We start from the raw sequence: 23,350 nt of genomic DNA, 5'->3' as shown, positions 1-23,350 counted from the left end.
TTTTGAATTAATGCTTTTCATAGTCCTTGATAAACACAACTGTAACATAACAAAATTAACTTTTAAAATAAGCATTCTAGAATTTATGAGTTGAAATAGGTGATGTTTCTTTCAGATGGATGTTAGACATCGTTTTCATTGATGCAGTCCCATTGCTCAAAGTTCGTGGAGCTGTTACAGGGGTACTTACTGATTTTAGAATCTTGGAAGCTGCTTCGGATGTTCACAAATCATCATTCTGGCTGAAATATCTCTAGTTTAAGATCTGAACAAGTAGCCAGGTTTCAGCTTTTCTCGGTTACACAAATCTAACCTGATATTTTAGTCTGGAGGAGGGGGTAACAATGAGTTGAAACATACAGAGAGAGAATCTAGCTACAGATGATCCAAAGAGAGTTCTCAATTTTTAAGTCATAGGTTTTTATTGGAAATTCCAATTTGCAGCTTATTGTTTTTATATACTGTGCAGTCTTCAGTTGTTTATGTTAATTTGGGAAAGCGTCCAAGGTATGCCAGGCAGCTGAGGCAGAAGATAACACCAAGCTCCCTCTTTGGTTCAGGACTGGGTTTCTTTTCTAAACTCTGTTTCCCATAGGTGGTCTGTGACCTGCATTACATCTTTCCCGTGTGTCCCCATGTGCTTGTTTTCAACAGTGACCCAGCATGCTTGTGGGTGACTGGTGACGCGCATGGGCACAGTGACCCTGACAAGCCTCACATACTTAATGTCTACACACACACACACACACACACACACACTACACAACCACGCCACACATACACACACACCTGCCTGCCATTCTTGAAATAACTCCCAGCTCTTATGTCTAGTGTCATTATCACTGGCATACTTTCGAGTGCTGTTTGAAGCCACCTAATGCCTGAAAGTAGACTCAATGCAGAAAGGTCCCCAATAACACGGCATTCGTAAGAACTAAACTAGAGTGGTGGTCACAAAAATCTACTTAGAGAGGGACAGAAAGAGGATGGGCAAGGTGGCTGGAGACGAGAGAATTATGCTATCTCATGAGCAGTTCATTTTCAGAGATGCTAAACTGTCAGGTCACAAAGACTTGTAGGAGGGGCAGTGAACCAACATTTATCATGGTGTGAGTGTTAACCCTTTCTTTACAATCACCAATTTTAAACACATGTAAATATTGCATACATGGCATTTAATCTTATTTTTGCTGGTATAGTTGGTGATAGCTTACATCATTCCTTTTAATGATAGGAAGTCATCGTGTTAACCTCACGTACAGATGAAAAACATGAGGCTTAGAGACACTGAAGCAATAGTATGTTCACATTGTTCACATAGCTTTTCCTAGGCAAACCTGGAATCTGACCCCACATTTGTGTGGTCTGAAGTGTGAGCCGTTTCTCTTGCACTAGGAAAGGAAGGAATGACTATTTCTTTTTTCCCATATATCTAAAGCAAATTTCCTACAGAATTCCAAAAAAGAGAAAGGATTGAGGGTGTTCAGAAAAAATGAGGAGGGCTGTGGAAGGAAGTTTCACCTGATCACTTAGAGCTGGAGATGAGGTTAGCAGGGATATGGTTTGTGTGTGTGTGGTGTCCCAATATGCTTGTGTGGTGTGTGTGTGGTGTATTTGTAGTATGTGTGTGTGTGGTGTGTGTGTGGTTGTGTGTGGGGGGTGTGTGTGTGGTGTGTTTGTAGTGTGTGTGTGGAGTGTGTGGGGGTGTGTGTGTGTGTGGTGTGTATGTATGTGGTGTGTTTGTAGTGTGTGTGTTGTGTGTGTATGTGTGGTGTGGTTGTGTGGTGTGGGTGTGTGTGGTGTGTATGTATGGTGTATGTGCGTGGTATGTGTATGGTGTGTGTGTGGTGTGTGTGTAGTGTGTGGTGTGTTTGTAGTGTGGTTTGTGTTTGTAGTGTGTTTGTGGTGTATGTGAGATGTGGTGTGGGTGTGTGTAGTATGTGTGGTGTATGTGCATGGTGTGTGTATGGTGTGTGGTGTGTGTTTGCAATGTATGTGTCTGGTGTGTGTGTGTGTGTGTATGTGCGTGGGGTGTGTGTGTGTAGTGTGTGTGGTGTGTAGTGTGTGGTGTGTTTGTAGTGTGGTGTGTGGTGTGTAGTGTGTGGTGTGCAGTGTGTTTGTAGTGTGGTGTGTGTTTGTAGTGTGTGTGTAGTGTGCGGTGTGTTTGTAGTGTGTGTGTGTTTGTAGTGTGGTATGTGTTTGTAGTGTGTGTGTGGTGTGTGTGTATGTGTGGTGTGGTTGTGTGGTGTGGGTGTGTGCATGTCTGTGTAGACAGCAAGTATGTGAGGCTTGTCTGGGTCACTGTGCTCATGAGAGTCACCAGGCGTCCTTTCTGGAAGGAACCACCATCCCTCACAGGCTTCTGTACTGTGTGCTGGGTCCGTCTGGAGCAGGCTTTGGTCTGGGCCAGTGCCAATGGGAAGTGGCCCTTGGTTGATGTTCTCAGAAGCTGGGGAGTAAGAAGCAGCCAGGCAGATTTGAATGGTTGAGTGTTAAGTTTTACTGACTGTTTCATAAGAGTGTATTGGATTAAGTTTCCCTCACCTCAACCACTTGCAAAAAAATTTTTCATGAATATCTGTCACTATTTAAAAAAATATTTTTTTGGCCGGACTGGGTGGCTCATGCCTGTAATCCCAGGGTGGCTCATGCCTGTAATCCCAGCACTTTGGGAGGCTGAGGCGGGTGGATCACCTAAGGTCAGGAGTTTGAGACCAGCCTGGCCAACATGGTGAAACCCCGTCTCTACTAAAAATACAAAAAATTAGCCGGGCGAGGTGGCGGCGCCTGTAGTCCCAGCTACTCGGGATGCTGAGGCAGGAGAATGGCGTGAACCCAGGAGGCGGAGCTTGCAGTGAGCCGAGATCGCACCACTGCACTCCAGCCTGGGCGACAGAGCGAGACTCTGTCTCAAAAAAAAAAAAATTAGCCATGCGTGGTGGCGGGTGTCTGTACAATCCCAGCTATTCGGGAGGCTGAGGCAGGAGAATCGCCTGAACCCGGGAGGCAGGGATTGAGTGAGCCGAGATCGCACCACTGCACTACAGCCTGGGTGACAGAGTGAAACTCCGTCAAAAAAAAAAAAAATTAAAAATTAAAATTTTTTTTTTTTTTTGCCGGGCGTGGTGGCTCACGCCTGTAATCCCAGCACTTTGGGAGGCCGAGGTGGGCGTATCACGAGGTCAGGAGTTCGAGATCAGCCTGACCAACATGATGAAACCCCGTCTCTACTAAAACTACAAGACTTAGCCAGGCGTGGTGACGCGCGCCTGTAGTCCCAGCTACTCAGGAGACTGAGGCAGGAGAATCCCTTGAACCAGGGAGGCGGAAGTTGCAGTGAGCAGAGATTGTGCCACTGCACTCCAGCCTGGGTGACAGAGTGAGACTCCATCTCAACCAAAATAAATAAATAAATAAATTTTTAAGTTAGCTTTTTAAAAACAATAGGAAATATATTTTAAAGGTTTTAAAGGTACCAAATTTTTAAAGTTTTCACTCCATCAGCTACCAATGTTAATACTTCCTTGTACATCTTTCCTGAGGTACTTTATTATGTTTATAGACAATACAACTGATTAAACATGTGGAGAACATTATATGCGGACTTCAAGTTCACTACGGATATACTCGGAAAAGGAAAAATGGTCCTCATTTTAGGTGCCATATTGTCTGTGAGAAACAAAATACAGTAAAATGTGTCCTTTATTTAAATACATCATATGCAGACATTTAAGAAGCTCTTTTTTCATTACTTTGAAGCATTTTTAAAGCTAGCTACAAGGAACTTTCTGGATGAAAGTTACCAGGGACCTTTGCCCCACAGCATCCAACCGCCATGAAGTGCAGAACTCTGGCTGTGGAACACCCGCTATTCCCTTGCTCCAGGCTTTATAATGGCTTCTCCTGATCTAAAAGGACCCTTAAGTCTTGGCCAGGCAAGGTGGCTCACACCCATAATTCCAATATTGTGGGAGGCCAAGGCAGGAGGATTGCTCGAGGTCAGGATTTTGAGTCCAGCCTGGGCAACATAGTGAGATCCCTGTCTACAAAAATTTTAAAAATTAGCTGGGCATAGTGGTGCATGCCTGTAGTCCCAGCTGCTCAGGAGGCTGAGGAAGGAGGATTGCTTGAGCCTGAAAAGTCAAGGCTGCAGTGAGCATGATTGCACCACTGCACTCCAGCCTGAGTGACAGAGTGAGACTCTGTCTCAAAAAAAAAAAAAAAAAGGCCAGGCTTAAGCTCTTCATGTGGCATGACTTCCAGGACCTGGCCCCCCACCACCTCTGTCTCTACCCTCATTTCTTTTTATTTGATGCCTCATACTTTCTGTTCCAGCAACTACTTAGCCCTACACACTTCTGCAATTTTCACCTTTTTTTTTTTTTTTTTTTTTTTTGAGACGGCGTCTTGCTCTGTTGCCAAACTGGAATGCAGTGGTGTGATCTCAGCTCACTGCAACTTCCACCTCTCAGGTTCAAGCGATTCTCGTCCCTCAGCCTCCCAAGTAGATGGGATTACAGGCACCCACCACCACGCCTGGCTAATTTTTGTATTTTTAGTAGAGACAGGTTTCACCATGTTGTCCAGGATGGTCTCGATTTCCTGACCTCATGATCTGCCTGCCTCGGGCTCCCAAAGTGCTGGGATTACAGGCATGAGCCACGGCGCCCGGTCTAATTTTCACCTACTTTTTTATGGCTTTTTATGACATCCTCTCATAAAGAATGCCCTTCCTGTCCAATGCCTTTCCTGTCTAACTCTTCATCCTTTATGTCTAACTCTGTCTAACTCTTCATCCTTTGTGGCCCACCTTGGAAGTCACTTCCTCTGGAAGCCATGTCTGATCACCTCCCTCCCAGATCGTTGTGTTTCAACTCTGGGTTCTCCTGGACCTAATGCCACTGCTGCCAGCATTGAATTGTAGTCACCTATTAACTGAATAGCTCTTCTACCAGACCTCCTCAGTATTTGAGCTCCTTAAGCATAAGAAAAGTGACATCTTTTGTTCTTTGTGTTCTCCACCACTACTTCTATGCTGCATGCATCACTATGCACCTGCCTGATCTGACAATATGCAAGGTGCTGGATGGGTGTGGAAGGGTCTGGGGAGGGGCAGGAATGTGCTGGAGAGTTCTGAGAAGATGCGCGGAACATATGAAAGTGTACCGGGTACCTAGGGTGGGGATAATTTTTGGTAGTAAGGATTAGAGAAACAGTAGGTAAAAGTCCACAATGGCCAGGCCAAGAAATGATGTCAGTAAATATGAGAGAGTCCTGAGCGAATTAGCAAGCCCCACTTTATTCCAGATAAAATGTTAATGGGATAGAGTCTGTCCTTAGAAAATCTGGCTCCCACACAACCAACCTGGGCCCATGATGCATTCGGATTCTGATGCCAAGAGAAAGTCGCTGCAGGCGGCGTATGCAGACGCCTCCACTTAGTTTCTGCCTTCCTTGCACCTGGTGTGAGTTTCTTCCACACCTGCCACCCACTCCCTCCTCCTGCTGGTACCACTCCCGGGCTACTCACATTCATGCACTGGGCTTCTTCTGACTTAATTTGATGTAGACTTCTCCTGAATTGCTGGCTTAGGAAAAAAAACCAAGGCTGTAAGAATATGAGAGGCTAAGAAGAGACAACAATAGAAAGAAACTCACAACATCTCTCCAGCTCTCAACAACTGTAAACACTGAGCTATTTAGAAGGTATATGTTCTCTGCAGGAAGGTCACTGGGGCCTTACATCTGGGTGTGGCTGGATCAGTCCCAGTCTTTTTCAAAGTATGCATTGTGTTCTCTGTACATCAGCCCAGACTTTGAATTCAGTTTCTAGGACCACAAAGGATGCATTCACTCGTGCTGATTGGACCGGTGACTGAGAATTATAAACGTTGAATGATGGGGTAGAATCATGTCTTAACAAACGTCACCAGGACATTCGGGTCTGTAATAACGCTATTTGGGGGGCCGGAGGACAATCCACACTGGTATTTGTCTTGTCAATATGGAGATAAATTCTGGCTGAAGGAGAAATTCCACAAAAACAAATACTTCCATAGGTTTGTATCCATTGAACGGACTCTTAAAATAATATTTTTGGACAGCTAGATAATATTAAGTAAGCATAATAAATGTGAACATGATTTTCAAAATATTGTGTTAGTGATATGGGCCTGTTTGTCTTATTTAACCTCTGTAAAGGGCTCTTGGCTCTTCCCAGGTCAGTAATTCAGGTAGGATCACAGGGGAAGATTTTGATTTACAATGTATCCCAGCTCTTGAGCACCTAGATTGATGGGTCTACATCATAAGATGCTGAGCTCCTGGTAGAGAAACCTTAGGCAGGTTATAAAGTATTGACAGAATAAACAAATGGCTATAGCCATTTGTAGAATCATTTATGATGTTTCCAGCCACTGGCTCCACTGTACTATTGGGGAAGGATCATCTCCTTCATCGGAGAATCTGTACCCTAAAATTTCTGCTTGCCACTCCTAAAAAGGAAATAATTGGGAAACGCTACTCTTAATTAGCTCTTTTTTTTTCTTTTTGAGACAGAGTCTCACTCTGTCACCAGGCTGGAGTGCAGTGGTGTGGTCTCGGCTCATGCAACCTCTGCCTTCCGAGTTCAAGCAATTCTCCTGCCTCAGCCTCCCAAGTAGCTGGGACTACAGGTGCCCGCCACCACGCCCAGCTAATTTTTTTCTATTTTTAGTAGAGACGGGGTTTCACCATGTTGGCCAGGATGGTCTGAATCTCTTGACCTCGTGATCTGCCCACCTCAGGCTCCCAAAGTGTTGGGATTACAGACATGAGCCACCACGCCCAGCCTTAATTTGCTCTTAATTCCTAATCTCTAGAACAACATTTTATAAAACAAGACAAATTGGATTAAAGTATATATTAGCATAAAATATATAAAAAGTGAATATTGAATTAAGTATAAGTACAATCATGGCTGGTAAACATCTACTAAGCTGAACTGATCATGAATTCAATTCTAAACCAGCAAGATCATTTCTCCAGCTCATTCATCTTCCTGTCATTCCTTACCAATTGTATACGAGTTTTTTTGTTTTTTTGTTTTTTTGTTTTTGAGACTGAGTCTCGCTCTGTCGCCCAGGCTGGAATGCAGTGGCACAATCTCGGCTCACTGCAACCTCTACCTCATGGGTTAACGCCATTCTCCTGCCTCAGCCTCCTGAGCTGGGACTACAGATGCCCGCCACCACGCCTGGCTAATTTTTTGTATTTTTAGTAGAGATGGGGTTTCACCGTGTTCACCAGGATGGTCTCGATCTCTTGACCTTGTGATCCGCCCGCCTCGGGCTCCCAAAGTGCTGGGATTACAGGTTTAAAAGCAGCAGTTGTTTTTGTCCTTGTTTTGTTCTGAGATAGGGTCTCCCTCTGTCACCCAGGCTGGAGTGCAGTGCCACTAATTTGGCTCACTGCAGCCTCAGCCTTCTGGGCTCAAGTGATCCTCCTGCCTCAGGCTGCCAAGTAGCAAGGACTACAAGCATGCGCCACTACACCTGGCTCATTTTCAAATTTTGTGTAGAGATGGGATCTTGATATGTTGCTCAGGCTGGTCTCAAACTCCAGGGCTCAACTGATTCTCTCTTTAGCCTCCCACAGTGCTGAGACTACAGGTGTGAGCCATCGCACCTAGACAGTTGTCTTTGTTTTAGACGAAGTATTGCATTTCGATGGCTTTTAAAAACAGTAAAATATTAGTTGTATATCAAAGCTATATATAATTGATACATGTATATATTAATGTACATAGTACAATAATCAATATATACTCGACCTCTAAATTATCTCTTGAAAATATATATCTCTACCCTATTTCTCTCTACACAATACAAAAGCATCTCCTTCCATCCTTTGTTTGAGCCCACATGCTATTAGGTAAACGACTTTGAAGACAGACATAGTATAAGTCTGTCCTCCCAATGTTTGCTAACTGTGTGACACTGGTGTTAGTTTATGCTGAGCCTTAGTTTCCTCATCTGTGATGATGGAGATAATAAATAGTACTTAGTTCCCAGAGAACTTATGAGTATTAAATAAGCTAATGCATATAGTACAGGGGTTCTTAGGCTTGACTATGCCTCAGAATCTTTGGCAGGTCCTGTTAAAGCACAGATTTCTGGGCCCTACCCTGAAGTTTCTGATTCAGCAGTCCCCAGAATTTGCATTTCTTTTTTATTTACTTATTTATTTATTTATTTATTTATTATTTTATTTATTTATTTTTTTATTATACTTTAAGTTCTAGGGTACATGTGCACAACGTGCAGGTTTGTTACATGTGTATACATGTGCCATGTTGGTGTGCTGCACCCATTAACTCGTCATTTACATTAGGTATATCTCCTAATGCTATCCCTCCGCCCTCCCCCCACCCCACAATAGTCCCTGGTGTGTGATGTTCCCCTTCCTGTGTCCAAGTGATCTCATTGTTCAATTCCCACCTATGAGTTAGAACAAGCAGCGTTTGATTTTGTTCTTGCGATAGTTTGCTGAGAATGATGGTTTCCGGCTGCATCCATGTCCCATTACAGAATTTGCATTACAGCTTCCTGGGTTATCCTGAGGCTTCTCCTCTGGGGGCCACACTTTGAGAACTGCTGACTCGGACCATCTTTTACCGAGACTGCCACATGTATATAGATTTGCAGCAAATGCTGATTCTGTTCATTTCCAACCACCAGTAAAAATAAAAACTAGTTGATATAAGGAAAGGCTTTTGGTGTTGACTGCATATGGCGGACTTCATGAAAGTGGTATGCAAATGACTGATGTTTGGGAAGTACTCTATTAAGGAAATATTATGGACTCTGGAGTGACACAAACCCAATATTGAATTTTAGCTTTATCTCCATTAGTTTGATGACCTTGTGTACCCTGAACCTAAAACTCTTCATTTTGTAGTCACCATAATGATGGCTACTTAGTAAGGATGTTTTGAGAATTAAATTTTAAAAATGGGGTAAAATGATAGGTTAAGTGTTTATCCACTTATTAATGTGAACATTTATTAAGAAAAACCTAAATGTGGTCTTGTATTCCTATACTAATGAGATCCTCAAGGCGTTGAATAAAAGCAATTTAAATTTCACTATGGAAGGATGTCCATGCCATGGCTCACCAACCATATAAAACTAGATATAGATGTACCCAAAGATGGATAGGAGGAAATGTGTGAAACTTTAAGTAAATTGACATGTTCAGATGGATATCGGTTCTTTTTTTTTTTTTTTGAGACAAGGTCCCTGCTCTGTTCCCCAGGCTGGAGTGCAGTGGTGTGACCATGGCTCACTGTAGCCTCAACTTCCTGGGCTCAAGCAATCCTCCCTCCTTAGCCTCCCCAGTAGCTAGAACTATAAGCCTGCCTCACCACGCCCTGCTCATTTTTAATTTCTTGTAGAGTTGGGGTTTCATTATGTTGCCCAGACTGGAATACTGTTCTTGATCATTTTGATTTCCATTAGTTTTATTGATGTAATTTTTATGACCACCAAAAAGTGTCACTTACCCCATACATAACACTATGAAGTGTGTATTATCCATTAGAAGAGTGTTTCCTTAAAAACATGAAGGATGTCAATTATCTGTTTTTGAAATCCATCATATCACAGGAAAGGAGCAGGAATTGGGTTGCTTTAGTTTCTTTTTTGTTTGTCTGTTTGTTTGTTTGTTTGTTTTGAGACGGAGTCTCACTCTTTCGCCCAGGCTAGAGTGCAGTGGCACAATCTCGACTCACTGCAAGCTCCACCTCCTGGGTTCATGTCATTCTTCTGCCTCAGCCTCCCAAGTAGCTGGGACTACAGGCGCCCGCCACCACGCCCGGCTAATTTTTTGTATTGTTAGTAGAGAAAGGGTTTCACTGTGTTGGCCAGAATGGTCTCGATCTCCTGACCTCGTGATCTGCCCATCTCGGTGTCCCAAAGTGCTGGGATTACAGGCGTGAGCCACCATGCCCGGCCGGTTGATTGGATTGCTTTATTTTGTTAAGCTGTATCATGTTCCAGAAATGACTTAAGATGTCATAATATAATTCCTTGGGAAAGGAAATCAACCTAGCCAAGATCTGAAAAAAATGAGAGCCTTTTCACAATTATTCTATATAGGTTTTGACTGGCCTGGCCACATCCTTCCCATTTTGAGTGTTCAACCTCCTCAATGTTAAAACAAATTTTGCCCATCCTCTTTGCACAGGAGTAATTTTTAAACTCTAGTAGAAAAACTTATAAACACACACCACAGTGCAGAGAACAGTACCGTAATCCTCATGTGCCCATCAGCCAGTTTCAACAATCATCAACTTGTTGTGCAAACTCAAAGCAAAAAAACCTAAAATGTATGACAAATCTTTGAGTCGACTCTATGATTCTCATAAATGAGTAGCTTCCTCTTTGCAAGGAAAGTGCAAAATTCTGATATTCCAGACTAAGGCTTTCTCCACATCCCGTAATAACAGTTCACTGAAAAGTAAAAATATTTTCATCCAACTTCAACTTTTAGGATATACTACATGAACCAGACTGAGTTTTCTTTTTCTTTGTTTTTCAGCGACAAAGCTGAATCTACAAGCACAAGCTCTTTAGGCATTCGAAGTAAGAGGCAGAATGTGGTTTGTTAAGATTTCCATTCAGCCGGGTGTGGTGACTCACACCTGTAATCCCAGCACTTTGTGGGGCCCAGGCGGGTGGATCACGAGGTCAGGCATTCGAGACCAGCCTGGCCAACGTGGTGAAACGCCGTCTCTACTAAAATACAGAAAGTAGCCAGGCGTGGTGGTGCATGCTTGTAATCCCAGACACTCAGGAGGCTGAGGCAGGAGAATCACTTGAACCCGGGAGGCGGAGGTTGCAGTGAGCTGAGATCGCGCCACGGCACTCCAGCCTGGGTGACAGAGTAAGACTCCGTCTCAAAATAAAAAAAGATTTCCATTCTCTTGGCCTCCCTTTTCCTGGAGGAAAAATGGGAAGGAGTATGGTACTAAGAGTAGTAAATTGGTTAGTGGGGTACACTGGTATCCCACTGTATGGTTAGTGGGGTACACTGTTTCTTGTATATGCCTCTAACCATTAAAGTTCCCTTGTTTTCATCTCTTCTCCAGACTGAATATTCTGCTTCCTCTATTAAAAAAAAAAAAAAAAAAGACAGTGAGTCCAAAGTATGTTTGAATATAGAATTGACACGATGATATTTTGCCTTCAGCCAAATCTGAATGTATTTTCCATTACTGCGTATTCTCACAGAGGTTTCTCTGTGAGATTCAATGTTCTTGTTAATTTTTCACATCTGTAATTTAATTTGAGATGCCTCAGTTATTAAACCTGGTTACTTTGCATGAGGTCTTTAGTCTTGCAGTGTGATGTGGATGAAAGAATACAAACTTTGGAATAGGACAGACCTTTTGAATCCTAGGCCTCACTACTTAACAGCTTGTCAGTCACTGAACAAGTTATTTAACCAAACTGAGCCTCAGTTAATTTTGGCTTTAGGACATTAAAGAAAGTTTTCAAGGTGTTTGAGAATTTATTAGAAAGTAGGAATTGCCTTTTGTTTTTGTTTTTGTTTTTGTTTTTGAGACACGGTCTTACTGTATCACCCAGGCTGAAGTGCAGTGGCATGATCTCGGCTCACTGCAACCTCTGCCTCCTGGGCTCAAGCAATTCTCATGCCTCAGCCTTCCAAGTAGCTGGGACTACAGGTGTGCCCTACCATGCCTCGCTAATTCTTTGTATTTTTAGTAGAGACAGGGTTTTGCCATGTTGCCCAGGCTGGTCTCAAACTCCCAAGCTCAAGCCATCCGCTTGCCTCAGCCTCCCAAAGTGCTGGGATTATAGGTGTGAGCCACCATGCCCGGCCAGGAATTGTCTCAATTCAACTTCCACCCCATAAAATAGATCTGGAATTGGTCTGGAGACGGTCTTATAGCAGTGACTATGACTTGCTAACATTTCTTTTCAAAGATATTTGTAAAAGGGCCAGAAGACTCTCTGGGTGGCTCCAAGGCTGAGGGGTTTTTTGCTGTTGTTGTTTTGCTTTTTTACTAGAGGTGGGGTCTCTCTGTGTTACCCAGGCTAGTCTTGGACTCCCGGGCTCAAGCGATCCTCCCACCTTGGCCTTCCAAAGTGCGGGGATTACAGGTGTGAGCCACCACGCCCGGCCAGGATATGAGTGTTGATGACCCCAGAAGACACTAAAGATTGGAACAGTAGCTCGTGAACTTTGACTTTTTAAACACTTCACACTGCACAGTTAAGAAGACTAGACTAAGCAAATGGAAAATAAGGATTATGAGCCATGTGTGAATGTTTAATTTCCTTTTTTGTTTGTTTTTCTGTTTTTTGTTTGTTTGTTTGTTTTGTTTTGTTTTTTGAGACAGAGTCTCGCTCTGTCGCCCAGGCTGGAGTGCAGTGGCGCGATCTCGGCTCACTGCAAGCTCCGCCTCCTGGGTTTACGCCATTCTCCTGCCTCAGCCTCCTGAGTAGCTGGGACTACAGGCGCCCGCCACCGCGCCCGGCTAATTTTTTGTATTTTTAGTAGAGACGGGGTTTCACCGTGGTCTCGATCTCCTGACCTTGTGATCCGCCCGCCTCGGCCTCCCAAAGTGCTGGGATTACAGGCGTGAGCCACCGCGCCCCGCCTCCTTTGTTTTTGAAGTGCTTTCAAGTACTGTGTAAGAGAGGCTTGTGACTTAGATACCCACACTACACAATTCTGTTCTAAGTTCTAGCCTTTGTCTGTAAATAACTGTTTGACCTTGGACATGTCACTTAACCTTTCTGGGCCTCAGTTTCCTCATCTGTAAAATGAAGAAATTGGGCTAGGTCATTTCAGAAGAGATTCTTGTATTATTTTGCTTTAACTCTGGAGCATGCAGTGAAAAAGCAAAAGTATTTGAGGCAGGCAGACTTAGGCTTTATTTACCTGCTGTCAGATCTTGAGCAATGAACCTCTCTTAACATGGGCTTCCGCTAACTCATCTGTAAATTGAGGGCAATTCCAATTTCATAAGATCATTGTGAGAGTTACAGCAATGGGGATATATCTCCCAGCTCAGCCATTGTTAATCCTGTTATCACCTCCATCTCTCCCCCTTCTCCCTCTCTACAGTATATTAATGTCATGACATTCCTATTTATATTACACTGTGGATGGTAGGATTAATGAAACAATGGCCTCTGGGCATTGAATTTCTCTCTTTGTCACGATCACCGTGTCCACATCTGGATGCCAACCACCACTACTGTCACAATTTAGAACTTAGGCCAGCCACCATAGGCAGTGCATGGGAGTGATTTTTGTGCTGTAAAATTCTGACCAAAGGAGGAAACTGAGTACCAAGTACTTACACATAGCTTCACCTCTCTGATTGTTCTTAATATAGTACGTTTCCCCTTGTTTCCAAGAGTATTTTCTCAGTGTGCCCAGGGACACTGAGCTGGACGGGGCTAGTGTGGTGTATTCAGTGTTGGGGAGGGAAGGGACCCTCTGGAGCCAGACCATTTGGCTTCCAATCCAGCTTTGCAGATTCCTAGTGTGTGTGACGTGAGGCTAATTATGTTATCTCTCTGATTCTCAGTTTCTGTGTATGTAAAATGGAGATACTAACATTACCTACCATTGTGCAAATGAAATGTATGAATACATATCAAGTGCCTGGAATGGTGCATGGTGCCTAGGAAGTGTAAATAACTTTTGTATTTATTCCACCCAATTGCCCTTGTTTTTCTTGTTGTTGTTGTTTGGTTGGGTTTTTTTTTTTTTTTTTTTTGGAGACAGAGTCTTACTCTGTCGCCCAGGCTGGAGTGCAGTGGCACCATCTCGACTTACTGCAACCTCCGCCTCCTGGGTTCATGCCATTCTCTTGCCTCAGCCTCCTGAGTAGCTGGGACTACAGGCACCCGCCACCACACCTGGCTAATTTTTTGTATTTTTAGTAGAGATGGGGTTTCACCATGTTGGCCAGGATGGTGTTGATCTCCTGACCTAGTGATCTGCCTGCCTTGGCCTCCCAAAGTGCTGGGATTACAGGCGTGAGCCACCGCGCCTGGCCTCCAATTGCCCTTATTAAGGGGAAAATTAACGATGAACAATTTCCCCTTGTTAAGGGACTAGAAAAAATGCAATACCCCAAAGTGCTACTCCAAAGGATCTGGAAGATTTTCTGAAACTCAAACAAAAGCAGCTTGAATTCCCTCCATCCCTCAGCTTCCCATACTACCAGAGCTCATCCTGCACAAGGAGTGAGAGGAGCAGAGTAACTGCTCTGGGTGGTGAATGGGATTGATTGTACCATGTACGCTGTTCATAGGCACGTCAGTTCATGCACTGCAACGCTAGGAAACACAGGTAGCCAACAACAATCCTAGGCCAATGTTAATTGACTCTTGAAAAGAGAACACCTACAATTCCCAAATAACCTGAATCTTCTCTCTTTCCGCCTTGGTAAAATATGTGGTGTTGTTTCCATCAGAATGAGGGAGCACCTGAACCAGACTGAAACAGGGTGTTTCACTGAGGGCCATCTTGCCCATCTCCCTATCAGCTTCCATCCATTGTATCCCAGCGGAGGTAAGAGCAGGAGACAGTGTGCCATGTGAATTAGACATGAGGCCATGTACCTTCAGAGTCCGCCAGTGGTCCCCAGAGAATGAGAGCTATGGTAGAATGAAGACGGTAGCTTCCCCTGTCTCCAAGGGTACGGGGCTCACATCATGGCTTCTTGTAGCTTACGGTCTTGGACAGATCTTTTCAACTCTCCACACTTGCTTTTCTCAGTCAAGGAATGATAATAACCGCTAATCTCATGGTGGCAAGGGAGGGGAAGGCACATGCTGTGAACCATGAATGATGAACTCTTTAATAACTTATAAGTCATTAATTCTAAAGCCAAGAGCATCACTCCTGGCACATAGAAAGAGGAAGCTTGTGGCGATGAAGTTTTTTTTAGTAGAAGATACGAAAGAAGCAGAAACTCAGGCTCCTTCACGAATAACAGAATGATTTTGTGAAGTGGAATGGGTCATTCTGTGCTAGGGTTGGAAGGAATACTCTCATCGTTTAAAATCAGAGAAACCAAGCACAAGGAGATGAAATGATTTGTTTGTGTTGCATGATTTAGCAGCTGAACTTGGTCATAAAGATGGGATTTTAAGTCCTTCAAGATAATAGTCTTTATATAGTTAGTGCTTCTTATAATTTCTTTCTGAAACGTAATAGATATCGGAGCAAAGGGGCAGTATGAATATTTTGGTATCTATACTAATACTGAAATATGGGTTTGAATGACAGGATTCTTAAGAAGTGTTCAGAATTTATGGAAAAAGAGTACCTATTAGTATTACTCACATCAAAGTCTTATAGGTATACTATATAATACAGTTTTTAAAATGTATACATTTACCGTGAAGGAGATCCACTCTGTTTTACATTGTTGTTGATTTTGAAGCAGCCTCTTTGTATTTTTTGATTTATATACATACAGTTCACTCTCTTTAGTGTGTAGTTCCACGTGTTTTGACAGTGGCATAGAGTCACGCATCCACCACCACCATCATCAAGAACAATTCCGTCAGTCCCCAAAATTCCCTTTTCCAGAACGTCATATTTTTATCATAGAGTATGTAGCCATTGGGGGCTGGAAAAGCGCTGCTTATTCTTTCTTTTCTATTAAATGAATGTCCTTTGCATGTTACAAGGTGATTATGAGTGTCTCTCATAGATCCTCTGGCAGTTTTATTTTTATTTATTTATTTATTTATGAGACAGCATCTCACTCTGTTGCCCAGGCTGGAGTGCAGTGGTGCAGTCTTGGCTTTTTGCAGCCTCCACCTCCCAGGCTTAAGCAATCCTCCCACCTCAGCCTCGTGAGTACCTGGGACTACAGGTGCATGTCAACACACCCAGCTAATTTTTTGTATTTTTTTGTAGAGATGGGGTTTTGCCATGTTGCCTGGGCTGGTCTAGAACTCCTGGACCCAAGCGATTTACGTAACCGCCTTGGCCTCCCTAAGTGCTGGGATTATAGGCATGAGCCACCGTGCCCAGCCCTCTGGTAGTTTTAATATCTATTGAGTATTGGTTCCTTTTGCCCTGCTTTTCTTTTCCCATGTTATTTGTTTTTCCTATAAATAACAGAAGCAGTTGGGCCTGTTTTTTTTTTTTTTTTTTTTTTTTTGAAAAAGTAGGGCTGTTTTTAGTAATATTATTCATTTGGGGTAATAAACTAAAGTAAGTACAGCATTTAATTATGTAGTTAAACTTGTACTTTTTTTACCTTTGATTTTGCAATATCAGGGATTCAGAATAAATAGTAGAAACACCATGAACTTAATTGGAAGAACAAGAACAACCAAAAGTGTGTTCCACTTTTATTCTGAAAACACATGTGACAGACTCACAAAACTTGCCACCAATCAATCAGATTATACAAGAGTGTCATGGTGAGCATGCCACAACACCCCAATATGATTTCTTTTTTTTCTTTTTTAGACGCTGGAGTGCAGTGACGCGATCTCGGCTCACTGCAAGCTCCGCCTCCCAGGTTCACGCCGTTCTCCTGCCTCAGCCTCCTGAGTAGCTGGGACTACAGGCGCCCGCCACCACGCCCGGCTAATTTTTTGTATTTTTAGTAGAGACCGGGTTTCTTTGTGTTAGCCAAGATGGTCTCGATCTCCTGACCTCGTGATCCGCCTGTGTCGGTCTCCCAAAGTGTTGGGATTACAGGCGTGAGCCATCGCGCCCGGGCCCCAATATGGTTTCTTATCAGAATTCATACAGGAAAAGCTCTGCTTAGGTTTACAGATGGCTCAATGGTTTATTTTTTCCTATAAATTGAATATATTAGTCATTGGTATCGATTTGAAGATGTCCATAATTCTGTTTCTAAAATATTCAAGTATTTAAAAGTAAAGCCCTTGGCCAGGTGCAGTGACTCACACCTGTAATCCCAGCACTTTGGAAGGCTGAGGCAGGTGGATCACGAAGTCAGGAGTTCAAGACCAGCCTGGCCAAGATGGTGAAACCCTGTCTCTACTAAAAATACAAAAATTAGCCAGGCATGGTAGTGGGCGCCTGTAATCCCAGCTACTCAGGAAGCTAAGGCAGAGAACTCCTTGAACCTGGAAGACGGAGGTTGCAGTGAGCCGAGATCACACCACTGCACCCCAGTCTGGGCGACAGAGCGAGACTCTGTCTTATTAAAAAAAAAAAAAAAAAAAGTAAAGCTCTTGATGCCGGAAAACTGGATACTGGAAACTGCTACTGCAGTCCCTAAATTGGCCCTGGGCAGAGGAGAGGGTACGAGAGCAAACCACTGAAGAGGCCAACATTTCTTTGAAGTCTCATTATTATTTTACAAAGTTATTTGAATATTACATTTTTGTCTACTCTGTAACTTTTGTAAACTTTTTATTGAAATATAATCCTATATACAGAAAACTGCACATAACAGAATTGAACAGATCACTGAATTTCCACATTACTGTTACCTGTATAAGCAGCCCAAGAAACCATGTTCCTGGTACTCCTAGAACCCACTACCCACCAAGGGCTCCTTCCCAGACACGTTCAAGATTAACAATTGTCCCGACTCCATTAATTAGATGTGTGTGTTTTTGTGTCGCTGTGTAACTTCTAACTGAAGCCCAGGGCTTTTCATCCAAATGTCCAGGTTAAATGGGTATTTCAGGAAGAAGTGCCAGGCCTAGGTTCCCTGTATTTCTGCATATTCTCTGTGGCCAGGGGACGGGGAGAGCTTCCCCTGCACATCAAAAGACGCTGTCTCCCATGTCTTCCCTCTTTCTAAAAGTTTATTTAGGTGTTTCTTCATATTTGTAGAATAAGACTGTGAACAGAACTGCCCTGCTGTTCTTTATAAAACATTAGGCTTGCAATAGATAAGGACTTAGTTCCCAGACTGCGCAGTCTATATACACTCCAGTACATGCAGCGACAAATGGAATTTACCACTGACCTTCAACAACTTTTGACCTGTCTTGGTTTGTAAATAGGGGTTAAAATTAAACAAGAGTCCTAAGTGAGCATGATTTCTTATTTGGCTGCTCTTACATGGAATTGGAGGGAAGGTTTTACAAGTTGCGAATGAATTCTTGATTTATATCCAGCTGGGTGCAGCCTGGTGCCTTGTTTTGAAGGTGAAGAAGGCACTGTGTCCAGGGCAAGATGTAAATTTGTCTAGTGGAGTCATTAAGAACTTTTCCCGGCCAGACACGGTGGCTCACGCCTGTAATCCCAGCACTTTGGGAGGCCGAGGCAGGTGGATCACGAGGTCAGGAGATTGAGACCATCCTGGTGAACATGGTGAAACCCCGTCTCTACTAAAAATACAAAAAAATTAGCCAGACATGGTGGCGGGCGCCTGTAGTCCCAGCTACTCGGGAGGCTGAGGCAGGAGAATGGCGTGAACCCGGGACGCAGAGCTTGCAGTGAGCCAAGATTGTGCCACTGCACTCCAGCTTGGGTGACAGAGCGAGACTCCGTTCCCGCCACCCCCCCAAAAAAAGAACTCCCCACCCCTGTTACAAACAAAACAGTACAGGGCATACTGTGTTCTGTTGATTTCAGTGAAAGAGACGACCCTGCTGTGAGAAGCAAATCAATGCGGTACTTTTATTTGAAAGAGTCAGTAAAACCTAGGAAATGCCACCTGAAATGCAAAATACCTACGTCAAGCTGTGAACAAACACATCTCAATAAGTAGATGGCAAAAAAAAGCTTACTACTTGATGTTCAAGTGCTGCAAACAACATACTCTCTCATTTCTGGAATCCAATAAAACTTAAGTCCTAAGGAGGCAGTTTTTGAACTCAAAAACCGATCAAAGTGATAAACGTGTACATGAGTGATGCCTCACCTCATTTAATGTAAGGAAACCTCCTATATCTCAATGGTACAGGTCCCTTGTGAAAGGTTGTTTTCAATCTATGTTCAATATAGGTTAGTCAGCTATTTAATAGTTACATTATTGTCATGAGCTGACGTGGAAGTATTTATTTGTGCAGGAAGATGTTTTAGGAAATGGTATTTTCTTCCCTTTGTTTTCTGCCATTAGAAGAAAACTTTAATGTTATTCACAGTTGCCCTAGAAACAAGAGGCACAGCACACCACACAACGCCACAGCGGGAAGCACCCGTGTCAGTTCCAGATGCAGACGGGGGAGGGAAAGGCATAAGCCACAGTCTTTTTTTAGTTTTTGAGATAGAGTCTCTGTCTGTTGCCCAGGCAGGAGTGCAGTGGTGCAATCTCAGTTCACTGCAACCTCCGCCTCCTGGGTTCAAGTCATTGTTGTGCCTCAGCCTCCCGAGTAGCTGGGACTGCAGGCGCCGGCCACCATACCTAGCTAATTTTTGTATTTTTAGTAGAGATGGGGTTTCGTCATGTTGGCCAGGCTGGTCTTGAACTCTTGGTGTCAAGTCATCCACCCACCTCAGCTTCTCAAAGTGCTGGGATTACAGGTGTGAGCCACTGTGCCTGGCTAACAGTCTTTCTTTTTTTTTTTTTCTTTTTTTTAATAATGCTATCTTAATGTGTTTTTTTGTTTGTTTGTTTGTTTGTTTTGAGATGGAGTCTTGCTCTATCACCAGGCTGGAGTGCAGTGGTGCAATCTTGGCTCACTGCAACCTCTGCCATCCCGGTTCAAGCAATTCTCCTGCCTCAGCCTCCTGCTGGGATTACAGGCGCGCACCACCACGCCCGGCTAATGTTTTTGTATTTTAGTAGAGACAAAGTTTCACAATGTTGGCCAGCATGGCCTCGATCTCCTGACCTCACGTGATCTGCCCGCTTCGGCCTTCCAAAGTGCTGGGATTACGGACATGAGCCACTGTGCCCAGCCTATGCTTTCTTAATGATTGTTACTTGTAGGTATTAGATTTCATAATGTGTTTTTTAAATTTGATCTTTGTTTTTTGTACTTTTATGTATTATTTGAAATTATTCTAATAACCACTGTTCTATTTGGCACAAGTTACAGAATAATAGTTTTAAGAGAAAATAAGTAAAGACTCACAAGGTAAATATGCCAAAATGCTAACACTAGCTAATTTGAGGGAGTTGGAAAATAAACAATTGGCTACTTCTTTGAACCTTTCTGCACTTTGAAAATCTCCAAGACTTAAAGAAAGTTGCTGTATTTGGTGAAAATTAAACTCTCTCCTTACTGAGACACAATACTTGGTGCTTTAGTACTATAGATAATACTATGAAGTATTATCTCTGGACCAGGTGTGCTGGCTCACGCTTGTAATTCCAGCACTTTGAGAGGCCAAGGCAGGTGGCTGTCTCAAACCCAGGAATTTGAGACCAGACTGGGCAACATGGTGAAACCCTGTCTCTACTAAAAATACAAAAATTAACCAGGCATGGTGGCACACCCAGCTAGTCCCAGCTACTTGGGAGGCTGAGGTGGGATCACTTGAGTCTGGGGAGGTCCAGGCTGTGGTGACCTGTGATTGAGCCACTGTAGTTCAACCTGGGTGACAGAGTGAGACCTTGTCTCAAAAAAAAAAAAAAAAAAAAGAAAAAAATGTATTATCTTTATAAAAAGATGTTCAATAAAAGACTTCTATGAAGAACAGGTATTCCTAGCCCAGGCAATATAGCAAGACCCTGGCTCTACAAAAAAGTTTTAAAATTAGCTGGGCATGGTGGTACACACCTGTGGTCCCAGCTACCTGGGATGCGGAGGTGGGAGGATCACTTGAGCTTAGGAGGTAAAGGCTGCAGTGAGCCATGATCACGCCATGTGCTCCAGCCTGGGACACAGAGTGAGATTCTATCTCTTTAAAACAAAAAACAAAAAAGCAAAAAACAGGTGTTCTCAACCTTGGCCACATATTGCTTTCATGTAGGAATTTTTTTTTTTTTTTGGAGACATAGTCTCATTCTGCCACCCAGGCTGGAGTGCAGTGGTAAAATCTTGGCTCACTGCAACCTCTGCCTCCCAGGTTCAAGTCATCCCTCTACCTCAGCCTCTCAAGTAGCTGGGATGCACAGTGCCATGCCTGGCTTTTTTTTTTTTCTTCTTCTTCTTTGTAGAGATGGAATTTCATCATGTTGACCAGCCCAGGCTGGTCTTGAATTTCTGGGCTCAGGCGATTCATCTGCCTTGGTCTCCCAAAGTGCTGGGATTACAAGCGTGAGCCACTGCACCTGACCATCTAGGACATTTTTTAAAAATACCAATGTCTGGGCCCCACCTCCACCCAGGTATTCAGAATGCCTGGGAGATGGGGCCCTGTCATTGGTACTTTAAAAAAGTTCCATAGATGATTCTAACATGCAGCCAGAGTGAGGAAATGCTGGTACACCTGAAAGCTAAAGTCCGGGATAAAAACCGAAGAATGGCATTTATTCACTTATTGACTTGGACCTCATTTATTCCCTACCATTTGCACCTGCTATCTACTTTCTAAAAAAAAAAAAAAAAAAAAAAAAAAAAAAATCTGTTAAGATTTTCCTGGGAGAAAAAGAACTTCCTAAACTTGGTGGCTTGAAAAAAGTTTTTTAGTGATTCTTTGAGTTCTTCTGATCAAGACCAGCTCCACTAGGGCTAGATGGTGTTGGATGGTATCACTCACCTGACCTGGCTTTCTCCCCAGTGATCTCTCCTTCTCTGGTGGGCTTGCCTCGGCTGCTTCATTTGATGGCCTCAAAGAGAGGACAAGCCCTGGTCAACAAACATTAATTTTAAGTCTTTGGCCGGGCGCGGTGGCTCATGCCTGTAATCCCAGCACTTTAGGAGGCCAAGGCCAGTAGTTCTCCTGAGGTCAGGAGTTTGAGACCAGCCTGGCCAATTTGGTGAAACCCCATTGCTACTAAAAATATAAAAATTAGCCGGGTGTGGTGGTGCACACCTGTAATCTCGACTACTTGGGAGGCTGAGGCAGGAGAATCGCTTGAACCCAGGAAGCAGAGGTTGCAGTGAGCCAAGATCATGCTATTGCACTCCAGCCTGGGTGACAGAGTGAGACTCCTTCGTGTCACGTTTGTTAATGTCCCATTGGCCAAAGCAAGTCACATGGCCAAGACTAGATCCAAGAGGTAGAGAAACATTTTCCCCCTCTTAATGGAAAAGCTGCAAAGTCATACTGAACAATGACTGCATATAGCAGTGGGACACATTTGTGGCCATTTTTTGCAGTCTGCCACAGTAAATCAAAATATATCCTTGTTTAGCGGAAACATACGATAAAGAAAGATATTTATTGGGATTTCTTTTAAAAATAATTTTTTTCTAGTTAATTTTGGGAATGTATCTTTAACTTCCATTATAAGAAATTTAATAGTGGTTAAGAAATTTTTAAATTTTAAAATCACTACCTGCCCAATAACATTTTAAAAATAAAGAAAATGCAGAAAACTGTAAAGACTAAAATAAAAATCGTCACTAAACTCAATACTCAGAGATAATAGTTCAGTATATGTTTTTTATATTAAAGCATAGTTTTACACGTCTTCACTGGTTTTTCTGACCAGTTCTCCTCATGTATTAGTCCATTCTCATATTGCAATAAAGAAATACCTGAGACTAGGTAATTTATTTACTTATTTATTTATTTTTATTATTTATTTTTCTGAGACAGAGTCTTGCTCTGTTGCCCAGGCTGGAGTGCAATGGCGTGATCTCGGCTCACTGCAACCTCTACCTTCTGGGTTTAAGCAATTCTCCTGCTTCAGCCTCCCAAGTAGCTGGAATTACAGGGGCATACCACCACACACAGCTAATTTTTTGTATTTTTAGTAGAGACGGGGTTTCACCACGTTGGCCAGGCTGGTTTCGAACTCCTGACCTCAGGTGATCTGCCGAGACTGGGTATTTTATAAAGAGAAGAGGCTTAATTGGTTCACAGTTCTACAGGCTGTACAGGAAGCAAAATGCTGGCATCTGCTCAGCATCTGGGGAGGCCTCAAGAGATTTTCAAACATGGTAGAAGGCAAAGAGGGAGGAAGCATCTCACACAGCTGGAGCAGGAGGAAGAGCAGAACGGGGAGATACCACACACTTTTAATCAACCAGATCTCATGAGAATTTGACAGCACTAGGGGGATGGTGCTAAACCATTAGAAACCACCCCCACGATCCAATCACCTCCCACCCAGGCCCCAACTCCAATGCTGAGGATTACAATTCAACATGAGATTTGCGCAGGGACACAGATCCAAATCATTTCACCTCACCTAACAGTATGTCATGGCTTTCCATGTCATGAAGAATTTGTCACCATAATTTTTAATAGCTCTGTAGTGTGCCATCATTTGAATGCAATGTAATTTATTTAGAAAAGCCCTAACTTATGGATATTT

The 23,350-nt window shown here is 43.2% G+C and overlaps 1 protein-coding gene and 1 long non-coding RNA gene across 8 annotated transcripts in view; both read left to right on the top strand.

The window, feature by feature from the left end:
- The window catches only part of LOC144340573 (uncharacterized), a 309,543-nt gene that overhangs the window by 195,477 nt on the left and 90,716 nt on the right, over positions 1–23,350 (top strand). The window lies entirely within an intron of this gene.
- Positions 1–23,350, top strand: part of GCNT2 (glucosaminyl (N-acetyl) transferase 2) — a 109,520-nt gene that overhangs the window by 65,598 nt on the left and 20,572 nt on the right. The gene's annotated exons all lie outside the window — the stretch shown is intronic.

The sequence above is a fragment of the Macaca mulatta genome, chromosome 4 (assembly GCF_049350105.2).
Source record: "Macaca mulatta isolate MMU2019108-1 chromosome 4, T2T-MMU8v2.0, whole genome shotgun sequence".
NCBI classification, from domain to species: Eukaryota; Metazoa; Chordata; class Mammalia; order Primates; family Cercopithecidae; genus Macaca; species Macaca mulatta.
Note: the sequence above shows the minus strand (reverse complement) of the source record. Positions and strands in the feature narration are given on the sequence as shown.